The sequence below is a fragment of the Zingiber officinale genome, chromosome 3B (genome assembly GCF_018446385.1).
Source record: "Zingiber officinale cultivar Zhangliang chromosome 3B, Zo_v1.1, whole genome shotgun sequence".
NCBI classification, from domain to species: Eukaryota; Viridiplantae; Streptophyta; class Magnoliopsida; order Zingiberales; family Zingiberaceae; genus Zingiber; species Zingiber officinale.
This window is the reverse complement of record NC_055991.1, coordinates 88,328,505-88,344,028: the sequence shown is the minus strand read 5'-3', so window position 1 is coordinate 88,344,028 and position 15,524 is coordinate 88,328,505. Positions and strand designations below refer to the sequence as shown.

General features: G+C 42.3%; 1 non-coding gene across 1 annotated transcript; it reads right to left on the bottom strand.

Moving 5' to 3' along the window:
- Positions 1–14,140: 14,140 nt before the first annotated feature.
- On the bottom strand, positions 14,141–14,247 carry LOC121968873. Its single transcript, XR_006108395.1, has one exon. It is a non-coding gene; the product is annotated as a small nucleolar RNA R71 (small nucleolar RNA).
- Between the last annotated feature and the right edge of the window lie 1,277 nt (positions 14,248–15,524).

The following is a 15,524-nucleotide window of genomic DNA, read 5'->3' as shown; positions in this document are numbered from 1 at the left end:
CTCATTCGGCAAACCATCAAACTATTTTTGTGTCAAGCCGAACAGAGTGTTTAGGAACGCTCAGCACTTGATGGCGTCACTGTATTGGTGCAGCATCGCAGCATTCCAAAATTTTTAGAGATGATCCTCGGGGTCCTTGCTACCATTATACTCTCCAATAACTGGGGGCTTATAACCCTTTGGTAGCTTTTCCTCGACTCCTCCCAGAGGAGCATGGCCTTCCCCTTCTTCGAATCTCTGGGCGGGGAACTCTCAGCCATTGAGGCTTGCAGTTGTTCTCTCTTATTATAACAGTTTGGTCCCTTGTTATAGTAGTCTAGGCAGGGCTCGCGGTAGAAGGCTTGAGGAAAATCCTCGAGCTGTTTCCTCTTAGACCTCCTGTCAGAAACGTGGGTCTGGTCTTTTAAGGCTGCTGGCATCTTGCGTGGATGTGAAGCATGTTGGGGATCTCACGGCCAGCTAGAAGGGGGATTGAATGGACAACACCTCCAAATCAATAGCTTCCTATACTTGTTAGTTTGCACAGTGAAAATACAAACTACTATGAATACAAAGAAAGCTAAAGACAAAGAAGAAACAAACAAACCACTACATGTTGTTTAACGTGGTTCGGAGATAAGGCTCCTACTTCACGGTTGTCCGTAAGGTGGATGATCCCGATCTATCAGTGGATGACTCCTCAACAAACTCCGGCTAGCTCATGTAGCTCCTTGTGGGTGGAGAACCTCACTACAACACTCACAAGAACACTTGAGACGCTAAGGCACAGGTAGACTACTAATAGGGGTTAACCACTTCTATTTCATCAACCTTAACCAAGCTTCCAAGACTTGGTTATATAGGCCATGGATTGGAAAACCCTGCCTATCAGTCAACTGCCAAAACCATCAGTCAATTGCCCTCTGTGGAGATTCGATCATTACATCTCAACGGCTCGATACCAGTCAACTAGTAAAAGTATCAATCGACTGCTCCACACTGGCCAAGCGAACAGAAGAATTCTGTTCACTCCAAGTTGATTGCCTAGTCGACTACACCAATCGACTGATGAAACCACCAGTCAACTGATACCCCGAGTACAATCTCTCAACACTCGAACCCTCACCCTTACGACTCACTTGACTCTTCGTTGCAGCTTTGACCTCTTGCCTTCAAGCCTACTTTCTTTGGCTCTCGTCCCTCGGATGCACCCAAGCCCGCGGCTCGTCCCAATGTCATCCTTCGCGTATGCCTTGAAGTTGCTTCCCTCGGCCCTTGTCCTTGCTGCCTTGTCCACGGTCCCTCGGATGCTCCATCCTTCACCGGACCGAAGTTATCAACCTGAGTCATATGTGTATCCTGCAAACTTGCACACTCCTATACACATATCAAATACAAGGGTGAACCTAACTAAAACCCTTTGTCCAAACACCAAAACACATGGTCGCATGGATCATCTGGATTACTCCAACAAAGCAATGGTCTGTTTTTCGGAAGTCGCTCGCCTCTTGGCCTCCTTGAATAGTTTGTACTCTCCTGCGATCATGGTGACATTGATTCTTCTAGTATCCTCCATCGTCATGTTCCAAAATAGGTGAAGGAAGTTCCCATAGACGGCGCCAAATTGATCCTGTTCGGAATCTGAGTCAGACGAAGGCCGGCTGAGAGGTCGTCGGTGTTGATGGAGAGGCGACTTGGGCACACCCAGCGTATGCGCGTAGAAAAATGGACCCCCCACATGGAACTGAATGATGACGATAACAAAATCGGCGGTACTTAGGCTCTGGGCACACTCAGACAAACATGCAGAACGTTAGATACCAAATTCCAGGGAAAAAGCCCTCAGCACAGACCTTTCGACGCTAAAGTCAAGTACTTTTTCCCTAGAAGAATAATGTACGAAAGAAAAAGATATGTAGAAGACGAGTGCGAATGTGTGTGTACCTGCTCAAGGGAGAGGACCTCTCTTTTTATATGACACTCCGTACCTCTGGGGCCTGACCACTGTCAGAGAATGTCGGGTGTTGGGACCTATCGGGTGATGTAGAACACGTGTTGCCCTCTCATTGGTGGAAGGAAGATTCTATTTGCAGGTGATAGCAGACCATTGGAATATTCTTTGACACATGACAGTTATTCTCTGACAGGAGGTTACGATTCTCTAACCTTGTGTGTCGCTTAGTGCCTTATTTCCTGCCCGAGTTTAGCTACAGATAGCTCAGGATGACCGTTCGGGGGTGTCTCCTCACTTGAGTCTTGATGAGGGAGATGGGCTACGACGAGGGTCTTATCTTTCACGCTTAGAGCATTGAAAGACCGATGATGTGCATAGATTTTATACACTTGTTTAACATGTTTTTGTTAGGATGTATACTAAAAGTCTAGCTTTTGGAATAAATATTTATCTAGAAATAAGAATCACATTGGTCAAATATCTGTTAGGACCTTCGGACGCGGCTAGAGAGGGGGGGTGTGAATAGCCAACCCCAAATTCACGTTTCTTCCTACAATTTTAGTTAGCGCAGCGGAAATAAAAGATAGAAACGAAAATGGAGAAGATCAAACCTCAAACACGACGATATAACGAGGTTCGGAGATGATACTCCTACTCCTCGGCGTGTCCGTAAGGTGGACAAATCCTATCAATCCGTCGGTGGATGAGACCCCGGAGAACCGGCTAATAAAAACTCCTTCTGGGTGGAGAAACCTCGCCACAATCTCTCTTGCAACAGCAAGATCAGAGTACAAGAAATACAGCAAGAAGCCAAGAACAATATGAATGTAAAAACACTAGTTTGCTTGCCTTCTCGTCGACTGGTGATGAAGCAACCACTTCACGCCAACAACAGCAGCAACTGATCAGTTGGAGTCCAGCCGAGGGAAGCTCACATGAAGCTTCAGAAATGGAGAGCTCAATAAAGCTCTGATCGCAAGGAACAAGAAGTAGCAAGCAGAAGCAAACTCTACTGTAGAGGCCCTTGATTTATATGAACCTGCGAAGAAGAAGAAAGAAGAAATCTAGCCGTTGTGTCTCAACGGCTAGACCTGGACCGATCAGGCTCCACCCTGATCGGTCCAGGATGGATCTGATCGGTCAGGGGACCGATCAGGCCCTAGGCTGATCGGTCCCCAGACCGATCCCAACTCTCACAGAGAGTTGGTTGCGATCCCTGATCGGTCTGTGGACCGATCAGGCCCTAGGCTGATCGGTCCCCAGACCGATCCCAACTCTCACAGAGAGTTGGTTGCCAGAGCCCTGATCGGTCTGTGGACCGATCAGGCCATTCCTTCTCCCAATCTGTTTGGTTACTGATCGGTCACCAGATCGATCAGATGACCCAGTGTATCACTGGATCGGTCAGCAGACCGATCCAATTTCCCAGCCTTAAACCTAAAGCCTTCCTGATCTAGAGAACGAGCTACCGAGCCCTCTCTGACCTAGTCCGGAGAACGAGCTACCGAGCTCTCTCCGACTTCCACGTCCGGTCCAGAGAACGAGCTACCGAGCCCTCTCTGACCTAGTCCGGAGAACGAGCTACCGAGCCCTCTCCGACTCCATCCAGTCCAGAGAACGAGCTACCGAGCCCTCTCTGACCTCCCATGCCAAGCTTCCATACTTGGACTTTTCCCCGTGCCAAGCTCCCTGCTCGGCCTAGTCCAGAGAACGAGCTACCGAGCCCTCTCCAACTTCGTCCAGTCCAGAGAACGAGCTACCGAGCCCTCTCTGACCTAGTCCGGAGAACGAGCTACCGAGCCCTCTCCGACCTCCCATGCCAAGCTTCCATACTTGGACTTTTCCCCGTGCCAAGCTCCCTGCTTGGACTTTTCCCGTGCTAAGCTCCCTGCTTGGACTTTTCTGTGCCAAGTCTCCATACTTGGACTTTTCTACGTGCCAAGCTCCCTGCTTGGACTTTTCCCGTTCCAAGCTCCCTGCTTGGACCTTTCCGTGCCAAGTCTCCATACTTGGACTTTTCCCGAATCAGGTCAACTCAAGTCGGGTCAACCAGGTCAACCTTGACCAAAGGTTGCACCCACAATCCCCCAAGTTCCTATTCTTGTCAAACATCAAAATACAACTTCTCTATTCTTGTCAAACATCAAAATATACCTCGAGTCAGATCAACTCGAGTCGGGTCACCCAGGTCAACCTTGACCTAAGGTTGCACTAACAATCTCCCCCTTTTTGATGTTTGACAAAAACCATAATCAAGTTAGGTTAACCCGATAACCTAACTCAGGTTTTCTAATAGTTCTCCAATGTTCTTCCTCGAACATTCTCTGAACATTCTCCCCAAACTCCAATGTTCTTCCTTGAACATTCTCTGGACATTCTCCCCCTTTTTGACACACATCAAAAAGATTGAATCAAGGTCAAGAGTTTGTTCCTAATGAAAGTCCCATACCTTTCATTGAAACCCTTAATTTCCCCCTTGATACTAAAATCAACAATTAACTTAGTGATAATCCCATATCACTCATCCTCAGAAATCTTGACGAGTAAAAACTCCCCCTAAAAGTCAACTCCCCCTTTACCAATAGGTAAAACTCCCCCTAAAGGTTAACTCCTCCTTGACCATTGCACCAAGAATGTCTTGGAGAGTTTCAACCCTTTAGAAATCTAAAACACCAACTTCCACAGCTGAAATATCAGACAACAGTCGAAAATCAGCATTTTGGCATGCTCTGATCGGTCACCAGACCGATCAGGCCTCCACTGGATCGGTCACCAGACCGATCCACACTGCTCTGGATCGGTCCAGTGACCGATCCAGTCTTCCCTGGACCGATCAGGATCTCCTCTGATCGGTCCACGGCTCTCTGATAAGATTTCTGATTTTTTCTCCCGAAATTCAGAAATCCCTAAAAAATTATAGAAAATTCCAAAAATTGTAAAATTTTGAGGATACATTCCTCATAACATATATTATCATGGAAAAATAGTTTTCTATGAAAATAACTTCTATTTTTTAATCTTGATACAAGGTTCGAAAGACTTTGAAATAGCTCAAAGTTAATCCATCTTTGTATCAACTTGCTCAATGATGAATGCTATCACTAGAAAAGTTTCATCAAGGTTTTTCAAATCAATTTTGAAATGATCTTAAACCATTCAATTTAGGACCACAATCTTAGGGTTAAATGTACATGACTTGTACACAAATTTTCCCTATGATCCTCAAATTCGAATTAGGCTCATCTAGGTACAAGAACTATGCACCTTGATCCTAGCTCATAATCCTAATATCTCACACACATCTAAGGTGTATCAAACACATCCAAGTCAATTTTGATGTGAGATATGGGTTTAGGTCATCTTAAGCTAAGTTCTCATGCATTTTCTAAACAACAATTTGATCTCCATATCAAATTGTATTTCTATCCTTAAATCAAATTAATTGATCATAAATGCAAGAGATGATGACATGGCATAAAAAAAATAATATCATAAGTGGAAACATGTGCCAATGTCATGATATCATGGCATAAAGTATGAAACTTAAATAAGGCATGTCATATAACTAACCTAAGTATTATCATGAAATTTTAAATGATAATAAGTTAAATATGATGTCATGACATGGCATATGACAAACAATGTATGGCAAATAACATATAAAGGTATAGAAAATACCTAATTCCAGCCTTAGTTGCCATTTTTGATAATTTTGGTCATTTTACCATAAATTCTATATTCCTAAGTGTAATAGACCTAAAATCATATACTAAAGATTTTTAGATCACTATGTGCCAATTAGATTGACCCTAGAAAACTCCTAAAATGTGGTTGGTACATCCTAATCACCTTAGGAATAATTTTTAATTTCATTTTCAAGGCTTGATTACACCTTGAAAATTCCTAAAATGCCACCTTTTGCCATGAGTAGGTTGACTACCTATCCAATTAAGGTTGGCACACCCTAAACCATCTACCGTGAAGGAATCACGCTCCTAGGAACCCAATACCTATTTGAGCTCATTGGGTTCACTAAATATTCACTAGGGATGACTTCCCTAGCAACCCTCCTAATGACCCTCCTAGGCTTTAAAGCCTTGGTCATTTGGGACTCATCAAGATCAACTCTAGGGGTGACTCCCCTTGTGACCTTGGTGATGGTCTTCTTAGCCCTAGGTCTTGTTCCATAATCGAATGAAACATTATGATAAGCGGGCTTGACCACTTGAGACTTAGGTTTGTGACCCAAACCTCTCATGTCCTTGGGCTTTGGTTTTTGACCCTTAGACCCTAGAGTTGACTTCTCCAAATTCTTAAGAGTCTTTTCTAAAGTGTCAAGTCTTGACCTCAAGACTTGATTTTCCTTCTTTAATACCTCAAGCTTTAATTTTCCATTATTCTTTGAGGTATTCCTAGGCATATGTCTAGTTGTTTTGGGATTCCTATCTAGGTTTTCCTTAACCTTAGATGAGTTAACTCTAGGGTTGGCATTTCTAGCATTGTCCTTATCTAGGCTAACATGTTTGGCACCTAAGCACATGTATCGGTTTCTATGGTTATCATACTTATCATTATTGACAATTGCAATAAAACTACTAGCATGTGTCTTATTAGAATTGCAAGAATGTGCCTTAAAGGATACCTTAGAGTTTGCCTTAGCTCCCCCTATAGATGTGCTTTGTCTCTTGTCCTTGTGAGGTTGCCTCCCCCTTGGACATTGGCTCCTATAATGTCCCCTTTGCTTGCATTGGAAGCACACCACGTGCTCCTTGTCCTTGTGTATCGGGACTCCGGCTTCCTTGACCTTTGGCGCCGGTGGAGTCTTCCTAATCCTCTTTGGACATTTACTCTTGTAATGCCCATATTCCCTACACTCAAAGCACATTATATGTAATTTACTTGAAATTAAGTTGCATGAGTTACCTAGGGTTGAGGATGGATATAAGCTCTCTCCTTCATCCCTTCCGGAGGTAGAGGCTTCTTCTTCTTGCTCCAGTTTTGAAGAAGAACTCTCCTCCTTTTCTTCCTTAGATGCTGGGTGAGTAGCCCTCAACTTCTAATTCCATACCTTCATGATGTGAGCTACTTGTCTCACTTGACTCCTCTTCATGACTTGAATTGGAGCTCTCCTCATGGAACTTAGCCAAGTTGTTCCACAACTCCTTGGCATTGTTGTATCCACCTATCTTACACAAGATATCATTAGGTAATGAAAATTCAAAGATTTTTGTTACCTCGTCGTTGATTATGGATTGGTGGATTTGTTCCTTCGTCCACTTCTTCTTCTCGAGAGGTTCTCCTTCTTTATCCACCGGAGGAATAAAACCTACTTGTACACAATTCCAATTTACTAGGTTAGTCATAAGAAAATACTTCATTCTTACCTTCCAATACGCGAATTTGTCGCGATCGTAGAAGGGTGGAATCGTGACGTCTTCTCCAAGTTGATCCATTCTCTAGCTCGTGCTCCCCCGGGTGTTAATCCGACGAAAAGCGACCTCGCTCTGATACCACTTGTTAGGACTTTCGGACGCGGCTAGAGAGGGGGGGTGTGAATAGCCGACCCCAAATTCACGTTTCTTCCTACAATTTTAGTTAACGCAGCGGAAATAAAAGATAGAAACGAAAATGGAGAAGATCAAACCTCAAACACGACGATATAACGAGGTTCGGAGATGATACTCCTACTCCTCGGCGTGTCCGTAAAGTGGACGAATCCTATCAATCCGTCGGTGGATGAGACCCCGGAGAACCGGCTAATAAAAACTCCTTCTGGGTGGAGAAACCTCGCCACAATCTCTCTTGCAACAGCAAGATCGGAGTACAAGAAATACAGCAAGAAGCCAAGAACAATATGAATGTAAAAACACTAGTTTGCTTGCCTTCTCGTCGACTGGTGATGAAGCAACCACTTCACGCCAACAACAGCAGCAACTGATCAGTTGGAGTCCAGCCGAGGGAAGCTCACACGAAGCTTCAGAAATGGAGAGCTCAACAAAGCTCTGATCGCAAGGAACAAGAAGTAGCAAGCAGAAGCAAACTCTACTGTAGAGGCCCTTGATTTATATGAACCTGCGAAGAAGAAGAAAGAAGAAATCTAGCCGTTGTGTCTCAACGGCTAGACCTGGACCGATCAGGCTCCACCCTGATCTGTCCAGGATGGATTTGATCGGTCAGGGGACCGATCAGGCCCTAGGCTGATCGGTCCCTAGACCGATCCCAACTCTCACAGAGAGTTGGTTGCGATCCCTGATCGGTCTGTGGACCGATCAGGCCCTAGGCTGATCGGTCCCCAGACCGATCCCAACTCTCACAGAGAGTTGGTTGCCAGAGCCCTGATCGGTCTGTGGACCGATCAGGCCATTCCTTCTCCCAATCTGTTTAGTTACTGATCGGTCACCAGATCGATCAGATGACCTGGATCGGTCAGCAGACCGATCCAATTTCCCAGCCTTAAACCCTAAAGCCTTCCTGATCTAGAGAACGAGCTACCGAGCCCTCTCTGACCTAGTCCGGAGAACGAGCTACCGAGCCCTCTCCGACTTCCACGTCCGGTCCAGAGAACGAGCTACCGAGCCCTCTCTGACCTAGTCCGGAGAACGAGCTACCGAGCCCTCTCCGACTTCCACGTCCGGTCCAGAGAACGAGCTACCGAGCCCTCTCCGACTTCCACGTCCGGTCCAGAGAACGAGCTACCGAGCCCTCTCTGACCTAGTCCGGAGAACGAGCTACCGAGCCCTCTCCGACTTCCACGTCCGGTCCAGAGAACGAGCTACCGAGCCCTCTCTGACCTAGTCCGGAGAACGAGCTACCGAGCCCTCTCCAACTTCATCCAGTCCAGAGAACGAGCTACCGAGCACTCTCTGACCTAGTCCGGAGAACGAGCTACCGAGCCCTCTCCGACCTCCCATGCCAAGCTTCCATACTTGGACTTTTCCCCGTGCCAAGCTCCCTGCTTGGACTTTTCCCGTGCCAAGCTCCCTGCTTGGACTTTTCTGTGCCAAGTCTCCATACTTGGACTTTTCCACGTGCCAAGCTCCCTGCTTGGACTTTTCCCATGCCAAGCTCCCTGCTTGGACCTTTCCGTGCCAAGTCTCCATACTTGGACTTTTCCCGAATCAGGTCAACTCAAGTCGGGTCAACCAGGTCAACCTTGACCAAAGATTGCACCCACAATCCCCCAAGTTCCTATTCTTGTCAAACATCAAAATACAACTTCTCTATTCTTGTCAAACATCAAAATATACCTCGAGTCAGGTCAACTCGAGTCGGGTCACCCAGGTCAACCTTGACCTAAGGTTGCACCAACAATGTCTACATTTATGATAAATGTAGTTGTTTAATTAATTTATATTATAGATAACATGGTGTGTGGTGTCACACACAGAGGATCATGTTATCAGTACCTTATAAATTATAAATAGTAGCTCACGACCAAGATGGAAAGGAACAAACCATTGGAAGGTCGTAGTGTAATTAGGTATTAGTTTATCTTAACTATATAATTACACTAGTACACTTAGAGTGTATTGAGTAGGACCATTAGAGGTCGTTTCTTTTTATACTGACTTTATAAAGGAACAAAGACCTCAGTTATTATGGAAGTGTATGCTCTTAATTCTAATATAATAACAAGCACATATATTTGATATTTATTTCTTTAATTTATCAATGGGTGAGATTTAGTTCGATAAATAAATAAGCCCGATAAGTTGGGAAATGATATCACTTATAGTGTGTGTTGTTGATTATAGAAGGAAACTGTGTCCTAGTGATTTAGGTTGAGAATGTCCCCAAGAGGAGCTCATAAGGATTGTCATGTTAAACCCTGCAAGTGGACTTAGTCTGACATGATAATAAGGTTGAGTGGTACTACTCTTGGACTAAGATATTAATTAAGTGAGTTGTCAGTAATTCATTTAATTAGTGGGCATTCATTATCTTAAACACAGGGAGACTAATACACTCATAATAAGAAGGAGCCCAAAAATATAATTTGGGATTGGTACGGTAGTTCAATAATAGTTCTCTAGTGGAATAATTATTATTGATAAAATTAAGTTGTGTGTTCGGGGCGAACACGGGATGCTTAATTTTATTGGGAGACCAAAACCAATTCCTCCTCTTGGCCCCTATCGTAGCCTCTTAATTATAGAATACTATACCCACCTATACCCACCTTCTTACCCATCCTATAGGGGTCGGCCAAGCTAGCTTGGAGACCAAGCTAGGGTCGGCCATGGCTTGGTTCATGGGTGAATTCATGTGGCCGGCCCTAGCTTGAACTCAAGCTTAGGTGGCCGGCCCTATTAAAATAAAAAGAAATTTTAATTTTAAAAATTTTTCTTATGTGGATAACATGATTTAAAAGAGAGTTTAAAAATTTAAATCTTTCCTTTTATAAGATTCTACAAAAGATTAAGAGAAGAGCTAAATCTCTTTCCTTATTTGTAGATTAAAAGGTTGATTTTAATTTTGATAAAAACTTTCCTTTTAATCATGTTCATGATTTAAAATAAAGTTTAAAAATTAAAAATTCTCTTTTATTAGTTTCTACAAAAGATTAAGAAAAGATTTAATATCTTTCCTTATTTGTAGATTGAAAGGAGATTTTAATTTTTAGAGATAACTTTCCTTTTTGGAAATTATCCACATGTTTAAAAGAAAGATTTTAATTTATAAAATTCCCTTTTTATTAACCAGTCATGAAGGGATAAAAATTATTGGAGAAAGTTTTATAAATTTCCGGAAACAAATTAGGAAGTTTTAATTCTTGTTTTAATTAAAACTTTCCTTGTATTTGGAGAGAAAGTGGCCGGCCAAGAAAATTACAAAAAGAAATTTGATTTTTAATTAATTAATTTTTCTTTTTCATGGCAAAAGAATTAAGGAAGTTTTTATTAAAATTTTCTTATTTGCTAAGACCAAGGATTATAAAAGAGGGGGTAGAGGGGCCGTAATGACGAACGACTCTGTTCTTTTTCTTCCTCTCTTTTCTTCCTAGGTGTGGCCGGCCCCTAGAGGTTCCCCTTCCCCTTCTCTCTTCTCCTTCTTGTGGCCGAGACTTCATCACCTCTTGGAGACATAGAAGTGGCCGGATCTAGCTTGGAGAAAAGGAGAGAAAGGAGGCTTGTTTCTTGCATCCCTTGGAGCTTGGTTGGTGGAAAAAGTTCTTCATCCTTTGGAAGTTTTTGCTTGGCCGAAACGTGAAGGAAGGAAGAAGAAGGTGCCTTGGTGGTTCTCATCTCGGAAGATCATTGCCCACACAATGTCCGAGGTTAGAAGAGGAATACGGTAGAAGATCAAGAGGTCATTGAAAGTTCACAAAGAAAGGTATAACTAGTAATTATTTTCCGCATCATACTAGTTTTATTTCTTTGTAAAAATACCAAATACAAGAGGCATGCGATTCTAGTTTTTCGAATTAGTTTTCGAAGTTGTGTTCTTTTGTTTTTTTTTTCTTTTCCTTGTGATTTGATTGTTCTTAGCGGTTAACCTAGGGTTACTATGGGAAGGTTAAATATTTAATTTCCTTAAAAGGCTTTGTCTAGTCGGTGGTGGTTGCTCCCATATCCAAGAAGGTCATGTGCCTCGCCATGCAGTACTCGAAGCCGATTTTGGAAATAGATATTTAATTGTCTTTGTGACCTAGGTGATTTGGATCGAACGTGTTAAGTTCCGCAGGAGATCCAAGTCTAAACCTAAAAGAACAATAAATCAAACTTAGGATCAAACGTGTTAAGTTCCACAGGCGATCCAAGTTTAATTTAAAAGAACACATGGTAGCTAGGAAAAAATTCAGATCTTTGTACAAAATTTTTGTACAATGGAACCGATAGGTTTTCCGAGTAACAACCAACAGTTTTGACGCACATTCTTATGTTTTATACATGCTTTATCTATGCACTTTCATGTTCCTTGCTTTGCTTTTAGCATAAATACTTTTCTTTGTTCGGAGATCTGCTTTTGTGTGTTTTATGCTTTCAGGAGTCGAATTTGGAGATGAATTGATGTCCGTAGCTAATTCTATAACCAAACGGAGGAAGAATGACTTTGGCGATGAGTGCCACACGACCGTGCAAAGGGCAATGACCCTGGCCGTGTGGTCATGACAGGGTCGTGTAACATCAACAACAAGGGAGAGTGCCTTGGCCATGTGAGGTTACATGACCGTGCCACCTTTTCCAGTCAGCCAGTACATGGATGTGTATGATTACACGACCGTGCAACCTTTCCAGAGCCGAAAAATGGCATGGTCGTGTGTACCACACGGTCGTGCAACACTTCCAGAGACAAGAACTAGCCAGGTCGTATGGTTTCACACGGTCGTGCAAGCAGGCAGAAGTGGAACATAGCACGGTCGTGTGAGGATCACACGGCCGTGTGACCTTGGCCGAGAGGAGGAATGACTTGGTCGTGTGGATCTCACACGGTCGTGTCCTGGGCCGTGTAGCGCCCAAATGTCCTCCTCTATATATAGAGTCTCTTCCTTTTTGAAAGGGAGGGCTCTCCCTTTGGGGAGATCTGTTCTTGGGCGAGTTTCCAACGTTTAGAAGGCGATTTCTGTCCAAGATTCGACTCCAAGAGTGGAGGATTGGTTCGAAAGATCACTCGTCGTATTGAGATAAGCATTCCTTTCTATTTTCTTGATTTGGATTGGAATGTCTTTAACCTTCTTGTCTTTCGATTCTTTCCTCTCCTTCTATGGAGTAGATCTTTTGTTCTAGGAAGGAGGGAGTAATTGTGATGTAACTTGATGTAAGATTCATGGATTTGTTATCTTCTTGATTCAAGGATATTATTGTGTTTTATATTAATCAATCTTGTATGGATTGTTGTGTTTTGTGCTTAATTATCATTCTTGATTGGTTGTTTGTATTTCTTGTGGAATCTTGTTGAGGAATTCACTAAATTGTATGACCGAGGGGCGTCGTGACAGGGCTACCCCACTAACAGACATTTTAGGGGATCACCTTTAGGGGTAAAGCAAGAACCTACAAAGAAGTAGGACAGATTGATTTGCTTAATTCTATATCTTAATGTGAATTGATTAGTGATGTGTTTCTATGTCGTATGATCGAGGGGCGTCGTGACAGGGTTGCCCCGCTAACAGACTTTATAGGGATCATAACTCTTTGATTACTTAAGGTTTAGATGTGAGTCCTTGGTCGGTGTTTTCTACAGAAGATAACTGGTGACTTCTTATGAAAACATTACAATTGAGGACAAGAATTGGTAGATTGCATTACATCGATGAATATCACAAAGAAACCAAAACTCCTAAAACTGAATTTCTGCATTTAACCCTTACTTCTAATCCTTAGTTGTAAATGATCTTTTAATCATTTGTTTAGCTAATTCGCTTTTGAGACATCTTTAGTGCTTATAACCAGTCCTTGTAGATTCGATATTCTTTTATTACTGACGACGTAACGTACACTTGCGGTTCGTAACAAGTTTTTGGCGTCGTTGTTGGGGACTGCGCTTATAATATTAGAGATTATCAATTGAGTTAGACTAAACTTTTCTTTTCTTTTTTTACATCTGATTTGTGACTAGTTTTCTAATTCTGTTTTGTATTCCTTCATTGCATTCGTTCTTTGTTTTCATTCATTGCATTTTTTCATTCATTCATTACATTATTCTTTAATTCTTTTTGTAAACCAATTTCTTTCTATTCTTTTCTTTTCTTTGAATCAAATTCTTTAGTCTTGTTCTTGTATGTGAAGATCTAACTTTGCAAGAGATCTACTTCCTCTTGATCCCGAGATTGATAGAACATTCCATAAAAGGAGAATCTTGCAAAGACATCAAGAAGAATAAGAACAATCAAATATGGTGAATAAACCACTTAAGGATTATGCAGCACATTATGCAAGAGGATTTCGCTCAAGCATTATAAGACCCTCTGTTGAAGCAAATAACTTTGAGATCAAGCCTGCAATAATCAATATGGTTCAACAAAATCAGTTTGGAGGTGGACCGCATGAAGATCCTAATCAGCATTTAGAGGTCTTCTATGAAATCTGTAATACCATGAAAATGAACGGTGTTCCTTCAGAAGCAGTTAGATTATTACTGTTTGGGTTTTCTTTAAGAGATAGAGCTAAACAATGGTTGAATTCCTTACCTCCAAATAGCATTACCACTTGGGAACAATGTGAGCATCAATTCTTAGATAAGTTCTATCCTCCTAACAAGACAGCTCATATGAGAAATCTTATTGCAAGCTTCAGACAATCAGATTCAAAATCTTTATTTGAAGCATGGGATAGATACAATAATATGCTCAGACAATGTCCATATCATGGATTAGAGAAATGGTTGGTGTTACACACTTTTTATAGCGGCATAAATTATCATACTAAAGTGCCCCTAGATTTAGCTGCTGGAGGGGCACTTATGAACACAAGTTTAGATGAAGTCGAAGAAATCATTTGAGAGTGTAGCACAGAATCATCATCAATGTGCAACAGAGAGAAGTGGAGGCTATTCTTATTCAAACCTAATAAAAGCATCAGGAAAATTTGATGTAGATGCAGTCACTCGAATGACTGCAAAGCTGAATGCTCTTACAAAGAAACTAGAAAATATGGGGACTGACACTAATACAGCAAATGCTATAGTTTGCTATTGTGAAATATGTGGAAGTTCTGATCATTCTCAAGACTCATGTCCTTTGGGAGCTATCTCTGCACAAATAAATCAATTAGAGCAATGTGACACTATCATGAGTTTTAATCAATGACAGAACAATCCATATTTCAACACATACAACCCTTAGTGGAAGAATCATCCTAATTTCTCTTATAGAAACAATCAAGAACAAGGATCATCCATGGGAGGCAAACAAAATTTCCAGTCGGAGCAACAAAATTTTTAGCAACAACAACAATCTTCTCAAGGCTATCAGTTTTCTAAAATTGAGAAGATGCTTGAGGAAATTATCTCCAATCAAAATGAAATGAAGCAAGATATTTTGAAGCTAACTTAGAGAATGGATAATTCTGAAAAGTATCAAAAGATTCAAGATAGCCAAATTACCCAGCTAACCTCATCATCTTCAAGAGCACCCAGATAGCCCCCAGGGCGTAGCGCAGACGGTGGGCGCATGGTATCTCTGGCGTAATGGCCAGGGGTCGATTCTCAGGAACTGACGACCTGGGGTTTACCCCGCCATGCGCCTATGGCCTGTGTACCTGCATGAACCTCCCTCCATATCTGTGGGGTCGGCACTAGGGGAGCCGCTAAGGTAGCGGATCTACCTTTTTTTTTTCAAGAGCGCCTAAATAATTTCCTGGAAAACCTGATGTAAATCCAATAGAACATTGCAATCGAATCGAGCTTAGGAGCGGATGGACCTTGGGTAATCCTCAAGTGGCTGCTCCAAAAGAGATGTAAACTGAATAACAGCTCTCTCCTCCTACATCTGAACCATTTCAAATTCAAGAAAAGGAGGAGAATACCAATAAGGTTGAAGAGACTCTTCCACTTAACCCACAGAATCAAGTAGTCAATTTTCCTCAAAGATTGGTGATGCTGAAAAAAGATGAAGAATTTGGCAGATTTTTGGAAAAGGTTAAAGAAATTT